The sequence below is a fragment of the Nipponia nippon genome, unplaced genomic scaffold (assembly GCF_047370975.1).
Source record: "Nipponia nippon isolate SJK-2023a ecotype South Korea unplaced genomic scaffold, ASM4737097v1 scaffold_43, whole genome shotgun sequence".
In the NCBI taxonomy this organism is placed as follows: domain Eukaryota; kingdom Metazoa; phylum Chordata; class Aves; order Pelecaniformes; family Threskiornithidae; genus Nipponia; species Nipponia nippon.
The window spans coordinates 475,666-495,458 of NW_028262362.1; the positions used below are offsets into that span (position 1 = coordinate 475,666).

Here is a 19,793-nt window from a genome sequence, read left to right on the forward strand (position 1 = left end):
ATCGATTCCTGCTCGGGGACGGGGCGAGGGCAGGTTCCTGGAAGCGCCGGCTCGGCGCGGGAGGCGATGGCTGCGGCACGGGGGGCTGCCCGCGACCCTCGGCTCTGACGGCCGCTGCCAGCACCTGCTGGTATTTTCCGAGCCCAGACGCTGCCTCGCGAAAGGCCAGGAAGGTGCCTGGCGCCCCAGCCCTGCCCAGCCCGGGTGGCCCCTGTGGCAGCAGAGCGGAGGGGCCGGGGAGAGCCGCGGGCTGGCAGGAGGGCGAGGGTCAGGGGGGACGCGGCCAGCACCGGGTGCCCGGCCCCCCCCGAGCCCGGCGTGCCCTTGCTGCAGCACGTCAGCCCCTCGGGAAAGCGCCGTCCCCCAGCCCGCGGGACGAGAGGGACGGGGGCAACGGTGGCGGGCGCCGCGGGCGCACGTGGCGGGGCTGGCCGTGCCGTGAGGCCGGTGCTGCGCCCGGCTGACAAATCGCGTCAGCCAACGGGTTTTGTCAAACGGGACCACAGGCTTACCTAGCACGGTATTTAAGAAAAAGGGACAGGCAATTGAGCTCCGCAGACTAATTAGATTAAGCCGATGAGCTCATCGGTAATGCGCGCAATTAAGATCAAGAGCTAATTGCGGGCTGTTTGATGCCCTACCTTAACCGAGTTGGCCCTCGCAGAGCGTGGCGTGGTTGGGCCGGCGGGGAAGCGGCCGGGCTCCCTGGGCTCCTGCTCCCTCCAGGGCTGAGGAGGGGGCCGGGTGGCCGTCCCCAAACCCGGCCCCGGGTGCGGGCGGGAGGCGGCGCCGCACCTGCAGCCAGCGCCCAGCGCCGTCGCCTGCCCGTGGCAGGGTGTCCCCTCCCCGCTCTGCCGCGCTGGGGCTGCTCGGGAAGGCAGAAACGGCTCTGCTCAGCGTGCAGCCTTCGTTAGCCCAGGCGGGCGAGGCCGCCGCTTGCACCCGCGGTGTTCCGGATCTCACTGGCTTTATTTCTTTCAAACGTTCTTTTTACAAATCTCTACCCCAGGTGAGTGCAGAGGAACACGGACCTCTCCCAGAAGCAGTGGGTGTATCTGGCCAGGCGTCTGCTGCTTGCTAGCCTGCCCCATCCTCAGGCTCGCTCCGGCAGCGACCGGCGAGCAGCGTGCGTCCGAAGCCGCTGCACCGTGGCTGGGGCCCCCGGGAATTTCTCTGCGAAAGGCTCCCTCGCTGAGTTCGTGGCCAAAGCAGGAGAGAACCTGAAGGTTTGCGCAAAGGGGTTTGTGCCCAACGGGGAGACCAAAGAGGGAGCGGGATGGGGCGGACGGGCAGCAAGGAAAGAAAAAGTCAGCCCAAGTTCTGAGGGAACTGCAGGCATCGCTCGCTCTGGAGAAATGGCGCGCGATGATGGTTAGGATTTATCAAAACAGATAGAGCGCTTAACGAGACAGACGATTCTGGCTGCGTCGTGGCGGCTGGAGCGCCGGTGCAGCCTCTTTACAGCTTTTGTCCTTGCTCTCCTGCATTTCGTACCCGATCTTTTTTTCTTTTCTCCTGCATCAACGTCTTTTCTCTGCTTCGCTCCCTTTATTCTCCCCCGTCACTTCTTTCTTCTTCCGCTCTCTCACCTGCCTAACCCTCCCGCTCCCTCTCCGCGGAAAGGGCTCTCTGCAGAACCGCGTCATGCTCCTCCAGCCCCTCCGTGGGCTCCGTTCCCGGGGCCTCTGCCCGGCCCTCCCTTGTCGAGGGGCGGCTTTGGGAAGGGGCTCACGCCGCTCCTCGCCGAGCCCCTCCGCGGTGCTGCCCATCCCCGGTGCTCCTGGCACCGTGCTCCCTCCGCTTCGGGCTCCTTTCCCCCGTCTCCAGGGTTACACAAACTGCTCCCCTCTCCTCCCCTGAGCTCCCGGCGGGGTTTCCCGGCACTGTTCGCCGTTTGGGTTCTGTTCTTTGTTGCCTTTCCCGGTTCTCCCGCGCCTTTCGGGCAGAGGGCTGGCTGCTGCATCCTCCCCTTGGAGAGCATCCCTCGCGCCCAGTTAAAGGGAAGGCCGGACTCTGCATCGGCCTTTCTCCGGACGAACGCCCCCGTAGCTCACGGCTGAGCGGCCAGGCCCACCCTGGGGCGTCCTGGCCGGGCTGGCGGTTCTCGGGGAGACGCCGGGCTGCTCCCCCCGAGGCGGCGTGGGTTCCCGCGGGGAGCGGGGCTCTCCCGAAGGGCTGCCTTCGGGGAAGCGAAGCGAGGAGCTGCTCATCCCAGAGGGAAATTAGGGGCAGCGGGAGGGCAAACGCGAACACGCGGTATCTTTTATTTGCTGGCAAGGGGACGGCTCCCCTGAGCCCTGCTGGGCGCTTCTGCCCGCCCCCTCGCCGGCGTGAGCTTCGGAAAGGGGCTCGGAGACCTGCCAGGCCTCCCTGCCGCGTACCCCTCCAAGGCGAGGATGGAGGGACGTTACCCGGAAATAATGACAGGGAGATTTAACGCTCTGATCCTTTCCGAGGGGCCTTTCGGTTGTTACAGCCTGAAAAGCCACTGGGGAGGAGGAGAAAAAAACCCGAACGGCACAAACGCGAAAACCCTTCGCAGCCGTGCGAGAAGCCTGAACTATCTTTGGCTTCTCTTTCTGCAATAACTGGAGGGGAACACGAGCAGATGTTCATAGGTCACACTCTGCGTTTTTTTTTCCCCTGGCTTTTTGACAAAGAGTTTATTTTTCTCTGGTTTATTGCGCTAATGGAGAGCGGCGTTGTGCTTTCCCCTTTCCGTGCCGGGTGAGAGCAGCGGCCTCCCGCGGGGAGCGGCGCTGGCCACGCAAACCCTCGCTGGTGCCGGGGTGCTGGAGGGGTCCCGCGCCGGAGCCGGACGCCGGGGACGCTGCTGGGGTGGGCGGCGGCGCGGGGCAGCGTCAGCGCCGGAGCAGCAAACCCCGGGCAGGCGGGAGCTGGCGGCGCAGGGATGCCAAGCGCCGGCGGGGACCCCCTCGCAAAGGGGGGCTTGCGTGGGGCTGCCACGGGTGGGCGAGCCCCGCGGCGGCGTGGACGGGAGATGGCAGTGCTGCACCGGCGCAGGGCCCCGCATCCCCAGCCGCAGCCGCTCGCCGTGCGCCAGCGGTGGTGGCGAGCTCACAGGCCGCTGCAATTCTTAATCGTTTCTAATAAGAACCCCTGGGCTACTCGATTCCCGTGGTCGCAGCGGCCACCCGGGAGCGCAGCCCGGCTCCCGCTGCGTTGGGACTGACAGCGTCCACCGCACCCAGCCGGCGGCACGGCGGCGGCCGAGGAGCGAGATGCGGGTCCGAGAGCAGCCCGAGGCGGGGCGGGGAGGCTGCCTCCCCTTGCAGCGAGGATGCTGGAAGCGCTGAACGCGTGGGCAGGGTTGTCTGCGCGGCCCCCAGCTGTGGTGGTCCCCGAGGAGCTGCAGGAGCAAGAGACGTCCCTGCAAAGTCCTTTCGTCCTTTTAGGAATAAAGGCTCGCTCCGCATCCTCCCAGGTGCCCGACCCGGCCCCGCAGCGGGACGCAGCAGGTCGCCGCGGTCCCGAGCACGGTCCGAGCGCCTTTGGGGACTGCAGCATCCAGCCCAAAACACCCCCGGCCGGGAAGAGCCCGCTCCCGGCTCCGCTCCCAGGGGTAACGCCAGCTCCGGTCCCCCGGTGCTGCTGGCGAGGGAGAAGGGCAGAAGGGCTGGTCCTCAGGGGGCACGTTCACAAAGGAAAGGGCTTCCAAGGGGAGAGCTTGCTCTCAAGGCTTCTCTTTTTTTAAAAGCTCTTTCGACGGGGGCGGGGGGGGGGAGTTTGGAGTAGAGGAGAGTTTAGACAGATCTGATTCCCCTATCTCAGGCAAACACACTCGCCTTTCCCTGACTGCAAATCAACAGGACATGTTCCAGGAAAGATCATCTCGAAAGAAATGGATTTTCCCCCTGCTGCTTTGCCGGTTTTGCTTGTATTTCTGAAAGCCGGAGTGACGGGTTGTGAACTTTAAGGAGCGATTTCTATTCTCCTCTCTCGTCTGACACGGCGGGCAGGGAGACCGTGAGCCTGAATACCGAGGCAGGACCAAAACACCTTGGGGGAAGGATGCTGAGAGCGAGGCAGCCTCCTCCCGCCTCCGAAGGCCTCTTCTCCTCCGAGCCTGCGGTAGGAAACTTTGTTCAGGGCGAGAGGCAGCCGCCGGGAAGGGGCAGGGCTGGGGGGCCGCTCTCACCCATCGCCCGCGCCCGGCTCGGGTGCTCTGCGCGGGGAGACGGCGCAGCTGCGGCGCAGGTCTCGTCTGCTAATTGCAGAGAGCAACAAACACAAAGCAATCCGGGTGAGGTAATGGCGGCGTTTAATTAATACCCAATGACTCTGGAGCTCGTATGGATTTCTACATTAGATCCACATTAAGATGAGATAGTCTGATCACGGGTAACATTAAGGCAACAAATGCTTAAGGATTAGCGCGGGCAGGTGGCCCTGCGTCCCGCACCAGCCCTCCCGGCCGCCAGGGACGGGGCCGTCGCCGTAGGCGCGGCGGGCTGACACCCGCCGTGTCCTTCCCCTGCACGGGGGATGCCCGGGCGGGATTCTGGCTCTTTCCCCGTCGGCCGTCCCGGTGCGGTTCACGGGCACGGGGCTTTCCGGCAAGTCCTGCCCGGCTGGGCTGGCCGCGTCCACGCAGGGAAAGCCGGAGAAATGGAGACGGAGTTTCCGAGCTCCACCCAAACTCGGCATCCTCCGCGTAAGAAAAGCCCCCCCTTGCCCCAGCCCCGCAGGCTTTTGAGTTTTGTATTAAACACTCGTTATACCTTTGGTGTGACAAATGATTGAAAAGTGTCATTTGAAAGCTAAGCTCCCCATCACGCTCTTCCCTATTGTTTGTTTGCCAGCTCCAAACGGGTTGGCTGCCAAGGAAAGTAATCGGAAGGTAATAGCCTGATATCGGATGAATCCCCAGAGCTGCCAGCAAGCTGGAAAACTCCAACCTCGGTGCCGCCTGCGGTATTCATGCGCCGAAACTAATTGTGTAAAACAGCGTAGCTGGGATCGAACTTGGGCTGACGTTTTGCGCTGTAAGGCTCGCGCTCGGTGCGGCCTGATCTGGTTGTCAGTAACTCGCTCGGGGGCAAGGCGGCCAAAAGCGTCTCGGGGAGGGATGCTGCGATTCGTCTGCCCGTGTAGATGAGACAGCGTCTTCCCATAGCAAAGGGCGTATCCTTACCGCCGTCCCCTCCCTCCCCGCGTCGCCTCGTGCTTCCCCCTCTTGCTGCGATCCTTGCGAAGCGCTGATTTTATTGAGTGCGGCAAGTGGCAGTTCATTAAAAAGTGGGAGCAGATGGGGAAGGGATTGTAGAAGAAGATTAACGATGCACGCCGACAACTAAGTCGGCCCAGGTTTTGGAGTAAACACAATCACGCCGGCTTCCTGGGAGCGGGTAATCCTCCTCTGTCAGCTCCGGTCTAGTTAGCCGGCCGCGCGGGGCCGGGGAGAGCTAACGAGAAGGGATGCCGTGGCTGCTACCTTCGCTACCGAGCCTGACGGCAAGCGTGACGTGGCTGCTCTTGGCAGGGGACCTCGGCTCCGGGGACGATGCTGGCAGGGGGCTGCGGGCAAGGGCTGGGAGCGGGTGCCGTCCCCGGGGCTGATGCCGGGTGCACGAGGTCATCGCGGCCGCCGGCCTGCTCGGGGAACGGCCGTGCGGACGGAGCAGCGATCTCGCGGGGGCTGGCGGACGCAGTCGGCTCCGTCTCCTCACCAGGGCAGGATTTCGCCAGCCCTTCCCGCCAGCTCCGCTCAGCCTCGCTCGCCGCTTCCAGCGGCGAGCCGAGCTTTGCACGGCAGCGCCGGCAGCGCCGGCGCCTGGCTCGGGAAGCCAGCTGGCAATGGCGCGGGTGACGGACGCCCAGGGCGCGACGGAGCCCGGCTGCCCCGCCGCGGGCTGCCCGGGCACCGCCTCCCTGCCCGGCTCCCGCGGGACGCGCAGCGGTCCCGGCCGGCGGCGCGGGGGGCCGGGAGGCTCAGCGCCGCCGCTTGCTTGGGGAAAGAGAGATGTCAGGCCTGACACGGAGGAGCGGGGCTGCTCGTTAAGGACGCTAAATTTCTGTCAGCAGCCGCTTTTCCCCGCCGTGACAAAGTTCACCTTTCCCCACCTGCTTTGCTTGTCCCGGCCTTGCGTCTCCTTTCATGTTCTGACAGCGCTGACCTATCCGCCAGGCTTTGCTGCGCGCTAATAGAAAGGCCATACGCCAGCGAGCATCTCTGCCGCTGGATTTAAATACAGGGTACATTTGTCTTTCAGCAGGACGGCTGGTTCCTGCCAGCCTCCCCTCAGGGAGGACAAGCCTTTCGTTATTGATGTGACTGTAATTTTGCTGCAATTTAAAGAGAAGTGCCCGACACCTTGTTTAAGCGCCAGCGGGGAGCGGAGCGGGACGGGGCTCATCCGCACGGCGAGTTAAGTGGCGGCGGGGGAGCTCCTGGGGGATGCCACCCCTGGCCGAGGCCCCGGGGACGCTGCCCCTCGGGGGGCTGCGGCGCGGGAGCCGGGCGGGACGATGCGGACCCCGCAGATCCACCCGGGCCGACGTCCCCGCTGACGGGACGCGATGGCTCAGCCGAGGCTGTCACCGCTGCCGTCCCCGCCTCGCCCGCCGCTGCGGCCACCTGGCGTGGGGGATGCTACCGGGGAGGGCCGCTGCCCAGCCGAGCCACTGCCAAGGGCGTAAATAATTTAATAGAGGAATGTTTGAAATTATATCTTCCTAAATAATATAATAAACCCTAATTTACTCACATTTATCTCCCGGAGCTTTTTCTGAAAGCAGTAATCTTGCATCTTCTACGGTGATGGATTAGCAGGAAGGAAACTCCGCTGGGGAATAAAAACCCACATCGTGTAGTTTTTGACACGTTATTATTCAGTTTTATCTCGGGTTGCTCATTCCTGGGCCATTACTCATGTTCACAGGGATTTTTCTCCCCCCTTATTTATTTATTTTTATCGTGACCAGAAGCAAAGGTGCTCACAAATCATCCCTCCTCTCCCTCCTCCGGTTGGAGGGGTGGCGGGCGCAGGGGCCGGTGCGGCATGCCGGCGGGGGTCTCCCGTTGTCGCCCACGCACCGGGGGCACTCTGCCGAGAGCGGGGAGGGTGCCGCCCAGGCTGGGTGCCGGGTACCGGCTCGGTCGCCCTCCCCGGCAGCGCTTCGGCCGCGGCCGAGCCCCGCTCCTCGTCCGTGGGCAGGGAGGGAGGCGACTTAATTAGTCCGTGAGTTTCTAACGGATCCGATCGATGGAAGAGATTACAACGGTGAGGTCTTGTTGTTTTCGAGGCGCTTAATAAAATAAAATAAAAGGGGAGCCGCTGCCCGCGGTGAGCAGGGTGGCTTGGGCAGGGCAGGGCAGGGCGCCGCGGGCGCGATGCTCCGGGCAGCCGCGGGCACGCCGGCACCGGCAGCCGGGAGGGGCGGCGCGGGCAGCGCTCCTCTCCTTTGCCGCATGGGGCGGCTGCAGTCACTAACGCTGAGGACGTGGGAGTCCGCCGTTGGTAGCTTTAATTATTGCTAAAACTCTGTCTTTATGGCTTATTAGCAGTTACGCACGGCGGTACCCAGGATGCAGTGCCCCGTAGTTTTTCCCTTGGAGGGAAGGATTTTTGGCTGCCTTGCTTGAAGTCACAACGAGGTTATTAAATAACTGCAAATTACACGAGTAACGCCCGGGATGGCGGTTCTCTTCTTTATCACCACTGCTTTGTTTACTCTCAAGCTTCAAGGAAATTCTGGAAACCCCGGCGACAGCCGGGGCCCGGCGCTGGCACGGCAGAGCTGCCACGGCGCGGCGTGGCCCCGAACCTCAGCAGCGGCTGCGGAGCACGTCCGACCAGCCCTTCCCAGCGGCGTCTCCCAGTTAAACCAGTCCCCGCCGGCGGTGGCCGGCAGACCTCGGCTGCCCCCAGCTCCGCTCTCGCCCCCGCTAGCGCTCCTGCCCCATCTGGCAAAGCGCAGACAGACAGCAAGCGCTTCCTCTGTGTACAAAATACAGAGCAGCTTTGTGTTTATTTATGTTGACTATGCCTGTTGCAGATAGATCTGTATATATATGCACACGCTGCACGGGGGGCGGGCTGGGAAGTGCGCAGCTCTCGGTGGGGAGGGGCTGGCAGAGCACGAAACCCTGGAAAGCATCCAAAATCCACCAGTGACAGCGAAAACAAGCCCCCCGGCTGACGGCAGCAGGCAGGACCGCTTGCCTTTCTCCTCCGGCGACGCCGGCCCGGCAGCCGCTGCAGCCCCACGGCCGCAGGCACCGACCCGGGGGCTCTGCCGGCTCCTCCTGCCCCCCGCCAAATGCCTCCGCTCCTGGGCATCGGCTCCGTGGAAAAAATAAAGCGCCCGATAACGCTGAGGGTGGGGCTTTGCTGAATTCGGGACTCGTTGAGGGGAGATGCTGCCGAGCCTGGGTCCAGCCGGACCCGGCATCTGCCCGGGGCGCGGGGTTTGCCGCATCTGCGCTTGCCGCTGTGGGCGCGGCTAGCCAGGCAGCCAGCTCCCTGTTTGACTATCCCTCTGCAAATTTGCTCAGCTCAAGCTGAAATCTGCAGTAAGCAAACGATTTTCTGTTTATACTGGGCGCTAACGAAGAGGCAGTGAACGCTGCCCGTTAATAACTTCGAAGGCGACGGTGTTTGCAGAGGGCCTGTACAGCGTGTCGTGCTTACCGGGCAGCGCCCGACCAGCCATCGATTTCCCAACGAGCACGGCCTCTTCGGTTGCGCCGGCATTGCTTTTCTTCCAGCGGGAACTCCTCTGCGCCAGGCAGGCGAGGACGGGGGGCCACCACGCGCGCTGCGGGGTCTGCTCCCGGGGCCGGGACAGCTGGGGGGGAACACCCCTTGCTGCTTCATCCCCGCACCAGGGAGGGCTTCTGCGGCGCCGGCTCGCACCGCTGCCTCCCGCCCTGCCGCTGCCAGAAACCTCCGGCCGGGCTGGTTTCCCCAAAGACGGTGCTGCCCCCCGAGCCGGCAGCAGCTCCCGGCCGCCTGCCCTTGCGGGGAGCGCAAGGAAACCGTGTTTATTTGCAAATAGGGATGTTATTGAGCCAAATGAGCGAGATTATTAGGGGCTCCTGGAACTGCCAGCGCAGGCTGTTTAATTAGAGCTCAGCCGTAACACTCATCATTACCCCGTCGCTCCGCTCTGATCTTGGGCTCCGTACCCCCGGGCTTCCCCGGCACAAGGAGCGCGGCGAAGCCGGCTCTCTCCCCGGCTCCCTCATCAAATACCTGCTCAAGACTCTCAAGGTTAGCGCGATGGGGGTCAGCCACATTCAAACGTTGATTACGGAGTCGGCAGGAGCTGCTAAGATTTCTAATTAAGATTAAAGAACGCGCACGGCTTATAAATGCTTCTTAGGAATGTATAATTTGATTAGCTTGTTTTCTCGCATCTCTTTTGCTCCCGAGTCGGCTCGGACGGCCCCTTGCTGGGGGCTCCCGGCCGCAGCCGCCCCGGCCCCGCCACCAGCCCCGGGGACGCAGACCGGAGGGTCCTGGCGCTGCTGCCTCTCCCGCAGCATCCCGGGCAGAAGCGGCCCTGCGAAACCTCCCGATGAAGGTTTCGGACGTCAAGCAGGACGGGCAGGGTCCCGTGGCCGCGTGCCGTGCCGCTTTGGAGCAGGAGGCGGCACAACGAGGGCACAGCCCCTGGCCTGGAGCTCGAAAGGGAGCTTGGACTTGATTCCTGCACCAGGAGGGCCACCGGCAGGTACCAGGGTCCCCCGCCCGCCGCCCCCGGTCCCAGCCCGTCCGCCGGCGGAAGGCAAGCCCGGGGCTGGGAAAGAGCCCTCCGCCGTAGGTACCTGAGCGGGGGGGACAGCTGTGCATCGATGTTTATTCAAACCTCCCAGGAAACCTGGATGAAGTGTCATTATCTCAGCTCAATCAACCCGGATTAGCATAACATCAAGTCACCCATCAGACGGGGGGTTTGATTTCTGGGATCAAAGCCGCGCGCCGTAGCCACTGATTAAGCGGGCGCAGGGGAGGCAGGAGGAGAAAGCCGTGTCCTCGGCTGCTTTCGTGTTCCCATTGGTGCCAAGGTAACTTTTTCCTCCCGAACTTCCCAGGGTCATCGTCGGAAGCGGCTCCCCCAAGCCACTGAGCTGCACGGGATCGCTCCCCGCGCAGCATCTAACCCCCAGCTCCGCTCCCCTTAATTAAGAACTAAATATAGATCTTAATTAAGGCACTGATGAATTTAATTTGGAGTGGCATTACTGCTTTAACTTCCAGAGCTCGACGCCTTGCCTGTCTAACGTATGATATAAGCTAAACGAGTGCTTACTTGTTACCACCCTAAATAATTCCCTCGCAAATCCCTTCAGATACGTCTCAGACACTAATCCATCTCCTGCTACAGAATATTCATGGGCACCAAGCCTCTTTCTTCCTACCTCACACATTTTGACAGAAAACAGCTTGAAAACTTCCCCCCTCTAAAATGGGCGGCCGGCAGGGAGGGAAAGGCGAGAGGCGGCAGCGTGGGCTGCGAGGACCTGCAGTTCAGGTTAAACGCCGAGGTTACCGTCTCGGCCCTGATGTCCCCCGCGAGGAGCCCGGGCTGAGGATGCCTCGCAGCTCGGGGATGCTTCTGGGGCACCACGTCCCGGTGGCAGGGCTGGGGCGAGCCCTCGTCTGGCCGCCTCAGCCTCGCTTGGCTGGGAGATGTGGCTTGAGAACATCCGAGGTGACGAATCGCCTCCCTCCGAGTTGGGAAAAAGGAGGAGCAAAAACCTGATGACGAGAGCAAAGCGGGAAATGCTCAGCTGGCGTGCTCCGACCCCCCGGAGCCCGCCTGGCCTCTCTCCCCGGGGGCAGGCGTGGGTTAAGCTGGCTGCGGACCACCCTTCACCCACCCTCCCCATTCTTCCGCATCGCTGTGGAGGTCCCCCAGCAGCAGCCGAGTCCCGCGGGCTCCCCGCTGCGCACTGCCGCCCTGCAGCTCCTGCCCTTCCCAGCCGCCGCAGGTCCATCCATCACCCGGAGCAGGCGGCCCTTTTTATAAAAAAGCCATTTCGTCTGGAGCTAACAGAGTCAGGCCTCATTGTTCCCGGGATTGCCCAGCAATTGCCGAGCTGGCAGCAGGCTGCATGGCTGCACAGGGGCAGGCGCCGGTGAGGGCGCTGAGACCCCGGTGGGCGACGAGTCCTGGGTGGGAGGCGGCCCTGCAGCCCCCAGCCAGCACCGGTCCGGCCGCAGCCCTCGGCAGGGCGCTGGCGGAGGAGCGGGGCCAGGGGACGCGGGCGCTGCGGGGAGCGCGGGAGCCGGAGCAGGACGGGTCTGGAGGAGCCGGTGGGAGGTCAACTATCAGACGCAGCGGGAGGTCGGATAGTCGGGAATCAGCTCTTGCCTCTGATTAAATAACATCCAACGATCAATTCCCTCTGCAGAGCAAGTACAGGAGAGCAGGGTTGGGAAGGAAAATAAAAAAGCCTGCATTTGCTCCGCACTCAGCCACGGGCCACGGTTGTGTCTTGCTTGCTCAGAGGATTTCTGTTAGAGCTCCACCACTCTTCTTCCTTAAACATATGGCAAAATAATCAATGGATTTTTTGACATAGCCTAAGCCGTGTGAACCTTTTCAAGGGATGCAATGGTGAGCGGGTAGAGCTGGCGTTAAGGTCTAAAAAGGAACAGGCGCGGAAAGATCCACGGCTAGAATTCCCAGCATCGGGGACTGAATGGGCGGCTCGGTGCCTCGCCGAGGGAAAGGCCTCGTGCAGGCGGGACGGCTTACGAGCCGTCCTCTGCTCGAGGCTCCCTGCCCGGAGCAGGCTCTCTGGGAGCCGGCAGACGGATACCTTTGCTTTCCCAGCTCCCATGCCCGTCGTTTTCTCGTGCCTCTAACACCACGGGTCACAACGCTTCGCAACGAACTTAGCCGCCGCTCTGCCTTTCCTTGGTGTAAGTGCCTTAAAAACAGATCAGAGATTCCACTAGTTTGCTCATTACTAAAAGGACATCAGCCGTTTGAGATCCCGCCTAATAAACTTAGCCTGGTGACAACCGCTTTCTTGCCGCGTCGATGAGACGGCCACGCTGCCGGCACCCGAAGGCAGCCCCCGCCCCGGGGGACGACCCCAGTGAAATGCAAGCGCGGCCCCTCGGGCGGCCGACGAGGAGATGCTCGGGCGTGCGGCGTGGGCTCGCCGCCGCGGCGCGCTCTGCGTGGGCACCGGAGATGTGCCAGCCGCTTCCCCCGGCAAATAGAAGGCAGCCAGGCAGAGCTGGAGGCGAGACAAAAGCCGGACCCGCTCCTCCCCAGCCCTCGGCAGGGCCCGCCGAGATGCTCTGCCCGCCCCGGGCAGGGTGCAGGCCGGTGCCGGGCTGGTGCAGCACGGGCCGGGCAGCACGTTCCGCTCCGCTCCTGCCCGGCTCTGCCTGTCTGCTCTGTTTTCCTGCTCCCTACTGTCCCGGTACAAATAATTTGCTCAGATAACAGACGACGCGTTTATCCCAAGGGATACAAGCCTGAATATTAGGATGTCAAAACCGGCTGCATTTGCAATACGTTACTGTCAAACGGGAAATAAAAAGGGAGTTGCAGTTATTTAATTTGGTGCCAGTGCAGGAGAGCGGGAGCGGGGGGAGGCTGCGGCTGCTCGCCGGGCAGCGGCGGGGCTGGGGTCCGGAGCCCTGGGGCCCCGCAAAAGCTGCCCGGGCCCCGGGGAGGGCCCGGGGCGGGGGTATGGCTGCCGGGAGAGATGCCGCATCGCCGCGCTGCTTCTCCTCCCCCCTCAAACCGGTGCTTGAAACTGGGAGAAGCAGCCTCGTCTGCGGGCGGGTCGCGTGGGGCACACGGCAGCTCATTCATCCGTGCCAGGAAAATTTGTACTTTAAAAAATTTGTTGGGGAAAAAAAAAGGCTTTTTGAAGACAAACATCCTAGCTCCTTAGGGAGGGCTGAGAGTTTGCAGAATACCAATTAAAAAATATAAAAGTGCTTTTAAAAAAAATCTATAAAGCCAGGTTCTGAGATCGGGAGAGGGGGCTGGGTGGGGTGGCACATCGTGTCCTTTGGCAAGAACGAGTCGAGGGGAGGGAGGAGGGGAACTGAAGCAATATAGCTCCAGTACCACAGCAGTGCCTGCTGGAAATCAAAGGCAGTTTATTGATACAGGTGTCTCGGCCCTTTGGCTTGCAAGAGACAGGCGTGTTTCTCCCGGACTGAAAAGCTGCCCCGCTCCCAGAAATCGATACTGGGGGTGGGAAGGGAAAGAGCAACTTGCAATTCCAGCCCAGCACGGTGGTTACCAAATAAAACGTGGTCCGCCCTCACCGAGAGCCCGATGGCTGGCGCACCGTGGCCCCTGCGGAGAGGGGCTCCTGCCCGAGGAGCGAGGAGAAGGCACCGAGCCAGGCAGGATTCCTCCTTCCCCGCTGACGGAGCCGGAGGCAGCCCCGGCAAGCGGCACCGGCCCGGCGTGGGGCGCGCAGCGGCTCCCATCCCCGGCACGGGATGGCAGGGGCTGGGGGAGCAGCGGCAGCGCGTACCCGCCAGGGAGCCGTGTCTGTCTCCTGTGCCGGGTGCGTGGCTCTAACGACACCGTCTTCGCGCTTCCGCAGGTGTTTGCGGTGTGAAAAGCCGTTTCTGCAAATGCTCGTTGGAGTTACGCCTTGCACAGCACTGACGCTGCGGCGGGACTGGGGGGCTTGGTGGCCAGGGAAAAGAGAGGATGATGGATCTTAGCAAGCGCACGTAGGGTATATAATCAATAAATCAACCTATGTCCATGAAGCTGTCTTCTAGACGTCCGGTTTTCCCGCCGCAGGCAAAGCGAAGGGGAGAGCTGCAGCAAGTGAGGCCCCGGCCGCAGGAGCACCCCCAGCCGAAGCCCGGGGGGCTTGCAATGCCCTTCCCGTTGAGCGGCTGCGCACCCCAAGGGCCCGTTTCGATGGTCCTTCTTGCCCAGCGAAGCCATCCCCCCGCAATGAGCACCCGCGTGGCTGCGGCTCGGGTCCGGGGGAGCTGCTGCCGCCCCACGGAGCCGCGGGAGCTCTGGCTCGGCCGGGCGCCGGGAGAGCCGCCGCCTCCTGCCCGCGTCTTGCCCCGGGAGAGCGGTTCAGCACGCCTTTAACGGCGCTGCGTGCGTTTTGCCCCCCTGCGAGGACCCCCTGCCGCCACGGGCGAGCGCTGCCCGCCGCGGGTGACCTTCACGCCGGGTGGCAGTCGGGTGGGGGGCGGCTCGTCCTCCGCCGGCTCGGGGCGTGATGAGCGACAGCCTGCCGGTGGCGGGGACCGGAGCCTCCCTGCTGATGCTGAGATAATGCACTGGGTAATAGCTTTCGACGTATTTCATTGAAATATAACAAAATATTTGCATAGCATTATTAGATAAATGGGAGCTGACTGGAAGCAGAGCTCATTTGGAAATACGATGCGAAAATTCATTTAAAATGAAAGAATATGGAAGCTTAAGTTTATGGTAACAGATTGATCGTGGAGAGTAGCTAATGACTCCCGACAAATATATCTCAGCCTCTGTATCCTTTTTCCCTGCTTGGCTGCTGCCCTGTGCACGCTCGCGCGTGCGCCAGCTCCCGTACGGAGGATGGGGATGCCTCCCCGCCTGGTGCTGCCGGTGTCAGCAAACCCCTGCCTGACGCTGTAGGTGTTAGCAAAGCCCCGATTTACGGGGGTGAACCAGAGCTGCCAGCTCCGACCCGGCCTGGGAACGCCGGGAGCCCGCGGCGCACGGGGACCGGGCGCGACGGAGCGGGAGGAGGAGGGAAAGGGCTGCGTGACTCCGGGATAAGTGCTTGGGTTTAATTTTCACCTCCCAACGCTAAAGCAGATTGAAATGAAGCGACTGTAAAGCTGCAGATGAGAGGTGGGGAAATTAATAACGTCACAGTAATAATAGCAATGAGCGGCTGTGCGTGTGCTAATTAGTTTGGAGCCCTCTCTCCAACTTGGGTGCGCCTGTGCCTGCCGGTTTAATCAGCTCGCCCACGAGCGGCGCGGCGGGGAGACGCTCTCAGGTGAGAGCGGGCTCTGCTGCCCACCTGAGCCGGGTCCTGCTCGTTAGCACCCAGGGCTGCTGCAGGGATAATTGGGGGCAAGTCAAGAGCCTTGAAATAGAGGCGGCCCCCTCCCAGCTCAGGACCGCGGGACCCGGGCCAGGTGGGGCCGCGCCGGCTCGCGTGGCTGCCGGCGGTGGGAGAAGACGCTCTCCGGCTGTGGAAACCCCAGGCAAGTTGCGTCCCAGCGCTCGGGGCTTTTGTGGAAAAAGAGAAACGTGTGTTTTGACAGCGGAAAGAGCGGAGCCCTGCGTGCGGGCTGCTCTCCTCCTTGCTGCAAAGTGTCTCTGTGAGTTCCGAGTTGAGTCCCTGCCCCGTCTCCGTGCGTTTAAGCAGCCTCGGATGCTAAGAGGCTGCACCGGCTGTGGCCCGCCTCGGTGTGGCGGGGGCTGGAGCGGCGGGGAGCCGTGCCTGGGTCTCTGCGGCCTCGTGGGCACCTCCCGCTGTCCTGCAGCAGGAGTGAGGGGGTGCTGGTGAGTAGCACGCTGCCGAGAAACTTCCCCGAATTCCAGCGAAGTTGTGGATGGCTGCTGCGAGAGGTTTCGGGGGAGCGTGGGCGGAAAAAAGGGCTGTGTTGTCTGGGACCAAGGGTGATGCAGAAGAGGTCTCCTGAGCCACCTGTGGCACAGATAAAGGCACGCGCTGAATTTCTGGCCTTCAGCGCTTTGGCTGAGCTCCTCCTTTTAAGCTGTGGGTAGGTGTGGGAAGTGAAGCAGTGCGGGAGGGAGGATGGAAGGAAGAGCAGATGAAAGAGAGGAGAAAATACGCCAAGGAAGTAGGCAACCGCTCCCTCTTTGTGTCTTTCCAGTCGCTTGCCTGTCGTTTCTCGCGAGGGTTTGGAGAGAGAGGAAGCCTTGTCTTTGGGGTGCTGGGAGATGCTGGCTGCTGGGTCACAAGCAGCTTTTTGGGGGGGGGGGGGGGGTGGTGGCCAATCCTATACCAAAATGGGTTGCTGCAGGCCTCTCTTGCTAGAGGCCAGCCAGCTGGTTAGAGATGCTGTGCTGGGTCCCAGCTGGTGCCGGTCAGCTCCTGCTCGGCAGCCCGGTGGGTCTCGGCGGAGGGTGAGGGTGCCTGGCGGGACAGGGCGATCCCGGGGGCACCGCAGGGCTTCGGCACCTTCCCCAGCCGTGCGCCGGGGCTTCGGGCACCCCGGGACACGCTGGAGGGGGTCAAGCTAACTCAATTCATCTTTGCGTCGTTTAAACCAAAGGCAGTCTATCTCTAAATTGCTTAAAGAGTCCACCAGCAGCCCTCGCTTAAAGCTGTCTTCAGAAACCGACTGCCTGTGGGCTTCTACGGGCAGTCGATACTTTAATCTTGACGTTTCCCCAACAGAAACGGTGCTCAGAAGGCTAAAGAAAGAAAACCGCTACTCAAAGGGTAGAGATCTTTCCGCACAAAATCGCGTGCGAGAAGAGCAGGGAGGAGCCGTGCCGGCCTGCCGTGTGCCAGCGGGCTCCGTCCCTCGCTCGCCCGTGTGCCGGTGCCGTCCCCATTAGTATTCGGGGCTGGTTGGAGAAGCCACTTAGGCCTGGAGACAGCTTTGCGCGGACACAATTGAAATGATTTTATAAATGACCAGCCGGGTTTGAGTGACATGCCCTTCTTAAGCTAAATAAAATTAAAGATAAACCATCTAAAAAATAGACGAGCTAAACATCCCGGCTGCACTTCATTATGCAAATGCCTCTGCCCATCGCCATGGCAATTAGCTGCCTCCCCCAAGGCGCTCGGGCGGCCGCGTAGGGCGGGATGGAGGCGAGGAAACCAGCCCCTTCTCCTCCTGTTCCTCGCTGGGAGCTCAAGAGCAGCCAGGGCCGGGCTGCTGGGCCGATGGGCCGCGGTGGGCGTGAGGACAGCCGTGGGGACGTGCCGCTGCGGTGCCCGTTGGAGCCGTGCACCTTCCGCGCTGCCGGGGCGGGAGGAGATGCCTCCGCGCTGCCCCCAGGTCCCGCGGTGCAGCTGGGAAGGAGACGCTGGCCGTTTGTGCATCTTTGGTATCCGAGTGAAGTTTTGAAACGTTCTGGTGTAAATGTTCATCGTCGGTGGCAGCAAGCGCCGTGGCGTGCTCTGGGGCACCGCCTGGCCAGGCTTCGGGTGGCGAGCGGCCGCGGGAGGCAGCGATTCGCCGCGGGAAGGTGGGGGGGAGTCCTCTTCCCTCTGCCTTTTGCAGAGAAAGAACCATCTCTTGGGGGGGATCAGGGCCTCTGAGCGCGGATCCCGCAGGGGGTTTCCGCGCTTTTCTTGGAAGCCGAGGCTTGCGCTCAGGGAGCGGGGGGGTCGGGGCTGGCTGGGAGATCCCGAGCGTGCATCGCCCTCTCCAGCCGTGGCATCGCTCGCGAGGCGACGGGCTGCCAGCGTTGCCGCCACGGCTTCTTCTCTAATTGCCTCTGTCCTCGTTAACACGTTCTCCCCTTCTTCGCGCTCCCCCTAATGAGTAACTCCTACTTGATGTACAAGATGTAAGTATACAAGTTATTAATCTTCCGCCGAAGCGATTACATTAGCACGCGATCCCTCCCTGACGGTGAGCTTGTTCTGCCGTTGCCCCCTTATCAGGTTAGCAATTTTGGATCTGCGTTAAGTGTTCAGAAATCGATTTTCAGCTTATTTTGTGCTACGAAATTTGCCTTGCCTGGATCTGTGGTACTAATTGAACAAGAGCAATTGATGTTTTAGTAGTAATTAAAGATGGTAATTATTACCAAATCTCCCCGTGGCCCTGCGTGTTCGCTTTGGACTTGTCAAAACCGGAGGCAGGCGGAATCGATCTTCATGAAGTTGGTACTTCAAAGCGTCTTCCTGGCAATGGGTTCCCACAAGGTTGGTGGTGGAGCAAGAGGGGGAAGATGGGGAGAAATTATCAAGCCTTGTGGAGGGCAGGGACGCGAATGGATGCTTCCTAATTGGGGGGGGGGGGGAAAGAGTAAAAATCTTTATCCAAAATGAAAACTTCTCATTGCTTTTAACCACAGAATCCCTGGAAGGGGGTTTGGGAATCACGGGGATGTGATGGCTGGCCCCAGCCGCGGGAACGCCGTCCCAGCCCTCGCTGCCAGCCAGCCCTCTCGCCAGCGGCCGGGAGGACCCGCGCGTTTGGCCCCGTCTCTCCGTTCAGCGCGCAGTGCCGCTCGACAGCCTTGCCAGGCCGCGGCAAGCCCTGCCGGTGGATGAATTGCTGGCCTGTTTACCAGCACCTGCTTGACGGGCAGTTTTGCCCGCTGATGCCAGACCCGAGTAGCACATCGGGACAGGCAGGAGGCGAGTTTAGCAGCCGTCCCATAAGGACGGACAGCAGGGAGGAGCAGCTCTGTGCAGGAAGGCTCACGCTGGCCCAGCCGCTTTCTGGGGCCCGCGTCCCGGGGCGGGCGAGCCCCTGGGTGCAGAGATGCTCCTGCTGCCAGCCCGAAGGGGGCCGCGCCAGGGCAGGTGTCCCACGGCTTGCTGCGGGGCTCCCAGCAGGCTCCTTCCCAGATTGGGCTGTTCCTGTTGCTCTGCAAGGCAAATCCACCGCCTTTGCTGAAATGGCTCCTGGCTGATATTTATACAGGCGAAAGCAGGATCAGGCCTGCTGAATGGCTGCCTCCCTGTCCCCATGGAAACAGATGCGGGATGCTGCAGAGCGGAGCTGCTCGCAGCGCCAACTCTGGAAGGCGGTCCTCATCCCCGGTCCCCTGGCAGAAGAGCCCTTGAGCAGGAGGAGGGGGGGGCAAGCCTGATCTCCATTTTGTCTTAGGAGAGCGAGACCCTTCTCTTCAGGGGAAAAATGGAAATGTAATCAGATCAGCTTGTATAGTGCAAATAGAAAATCAGTTTTAATAAAGCCAGAAGAAATGCAAAGCAGCCGCTTGTGATGGAAATTGTGTTAAATAGACACCTCTTTAAGGAAAAGCCGCTCTGGGGATGTGGGTCGGGGCGGAGCGCAGCCCTGGGCTCCCTCCTGCTTTTCGCCGAGATCTCGGGTGGCGGCGGGAGCAGCCTTCGCAGGCGGGAATGGCTTCACGGGCCGGCGTTTGTGCAGCAGCATCCTCTGCGGTGAGGCAGGGCGGCGGCCGAGAGGCACCAGCCCCCTGCCTCTGCAGCCCCCAGCCCTGCAGCCTCCCCGCAGGCTCCCACGCCGCAGCCCCTCCGGTGGGGGAACGGCTCCCGCCGGCGCCGCGGTGCTTAATTATAGCTCAGAGAAGGCACTTTGGCTTTATTGCTTTCATTTATTACAAAAAGACCAGCGTCTGTTTTCTGAAGCAGCTATCTGGTCAAATCGTGGCTGATAAGCAATGCTGGTCTGTCTTTTTAAGACAGCCAAAATTTATCACTTCTCACTTATTTATTTATTTTGCGAGGCTCTGGTGGTGGCATGTATTTTTCTTCAAGTGACGTTTTGCAAAAGGCTTTATTTTCCCATTCAGTCCTAGGGGGGGAAAAAAACCAAACAAACAAACAGGAAAAAAAACCAAGAGGAAGGCAGCTCTGTAATAAACCCCACTGGAAGGTACGGGAGATAACTCCGCGCTGGGTTCCAGCGGTGCCTTCGCTGCCAGGCTCCTCGAAGGCTGGTCGCGCCGCAGCAGCTGTCAACCGCTGCTTATTTCTATTTTTTAACTCAGCCGTTAAGTTGCGCCAAGCTTTTTGCGGTGCGGGATGGGGGGAGCGTTTTGCGGCGGCGTGGGGGGTGAGCTTGCCCAGCTTGATCCGCTTCCCCGTGGGCGCCGCTCTCTGCGGGCACCGCCGCAGCGAGGCAGCGCCGGAGGAGGAGATGTGAACTCCGAAGTGGACCAGACAG

General features: G+C 61.7%; 1 protein-coding gene across 5 annotated transcripts in view; it reads left to right on the top strand.

The window, feature by feature from the left end:
- Positions 1–19,793, top strand: part of BUD13 (BUD13 spliceosome associated protein) — a 122,520-nt gene that overhangs the window by 23,058 nt on the left and 79,669 nt on the right. The window contains exons 15-16 of one of the 5 annotated variants that reach the window (XM_087778438.1): positions 1,010–1,226; positions 6,234–6,727. The exons of 1 other annotated variant lie outside the window; for it this stretch is intronic. The gene's annotated coding sequence lies outside the window, so the exon portion shown is untranslated. Of the gene's footprint in view, positions 1–1,009; positions 6,728–19,793 lie in introns of those variants that run through there. 3 more of the 5 variants (XM_087778439.1, XM_087778435.1, XM_087778440.1) reach the window with 3 other exon arrangements.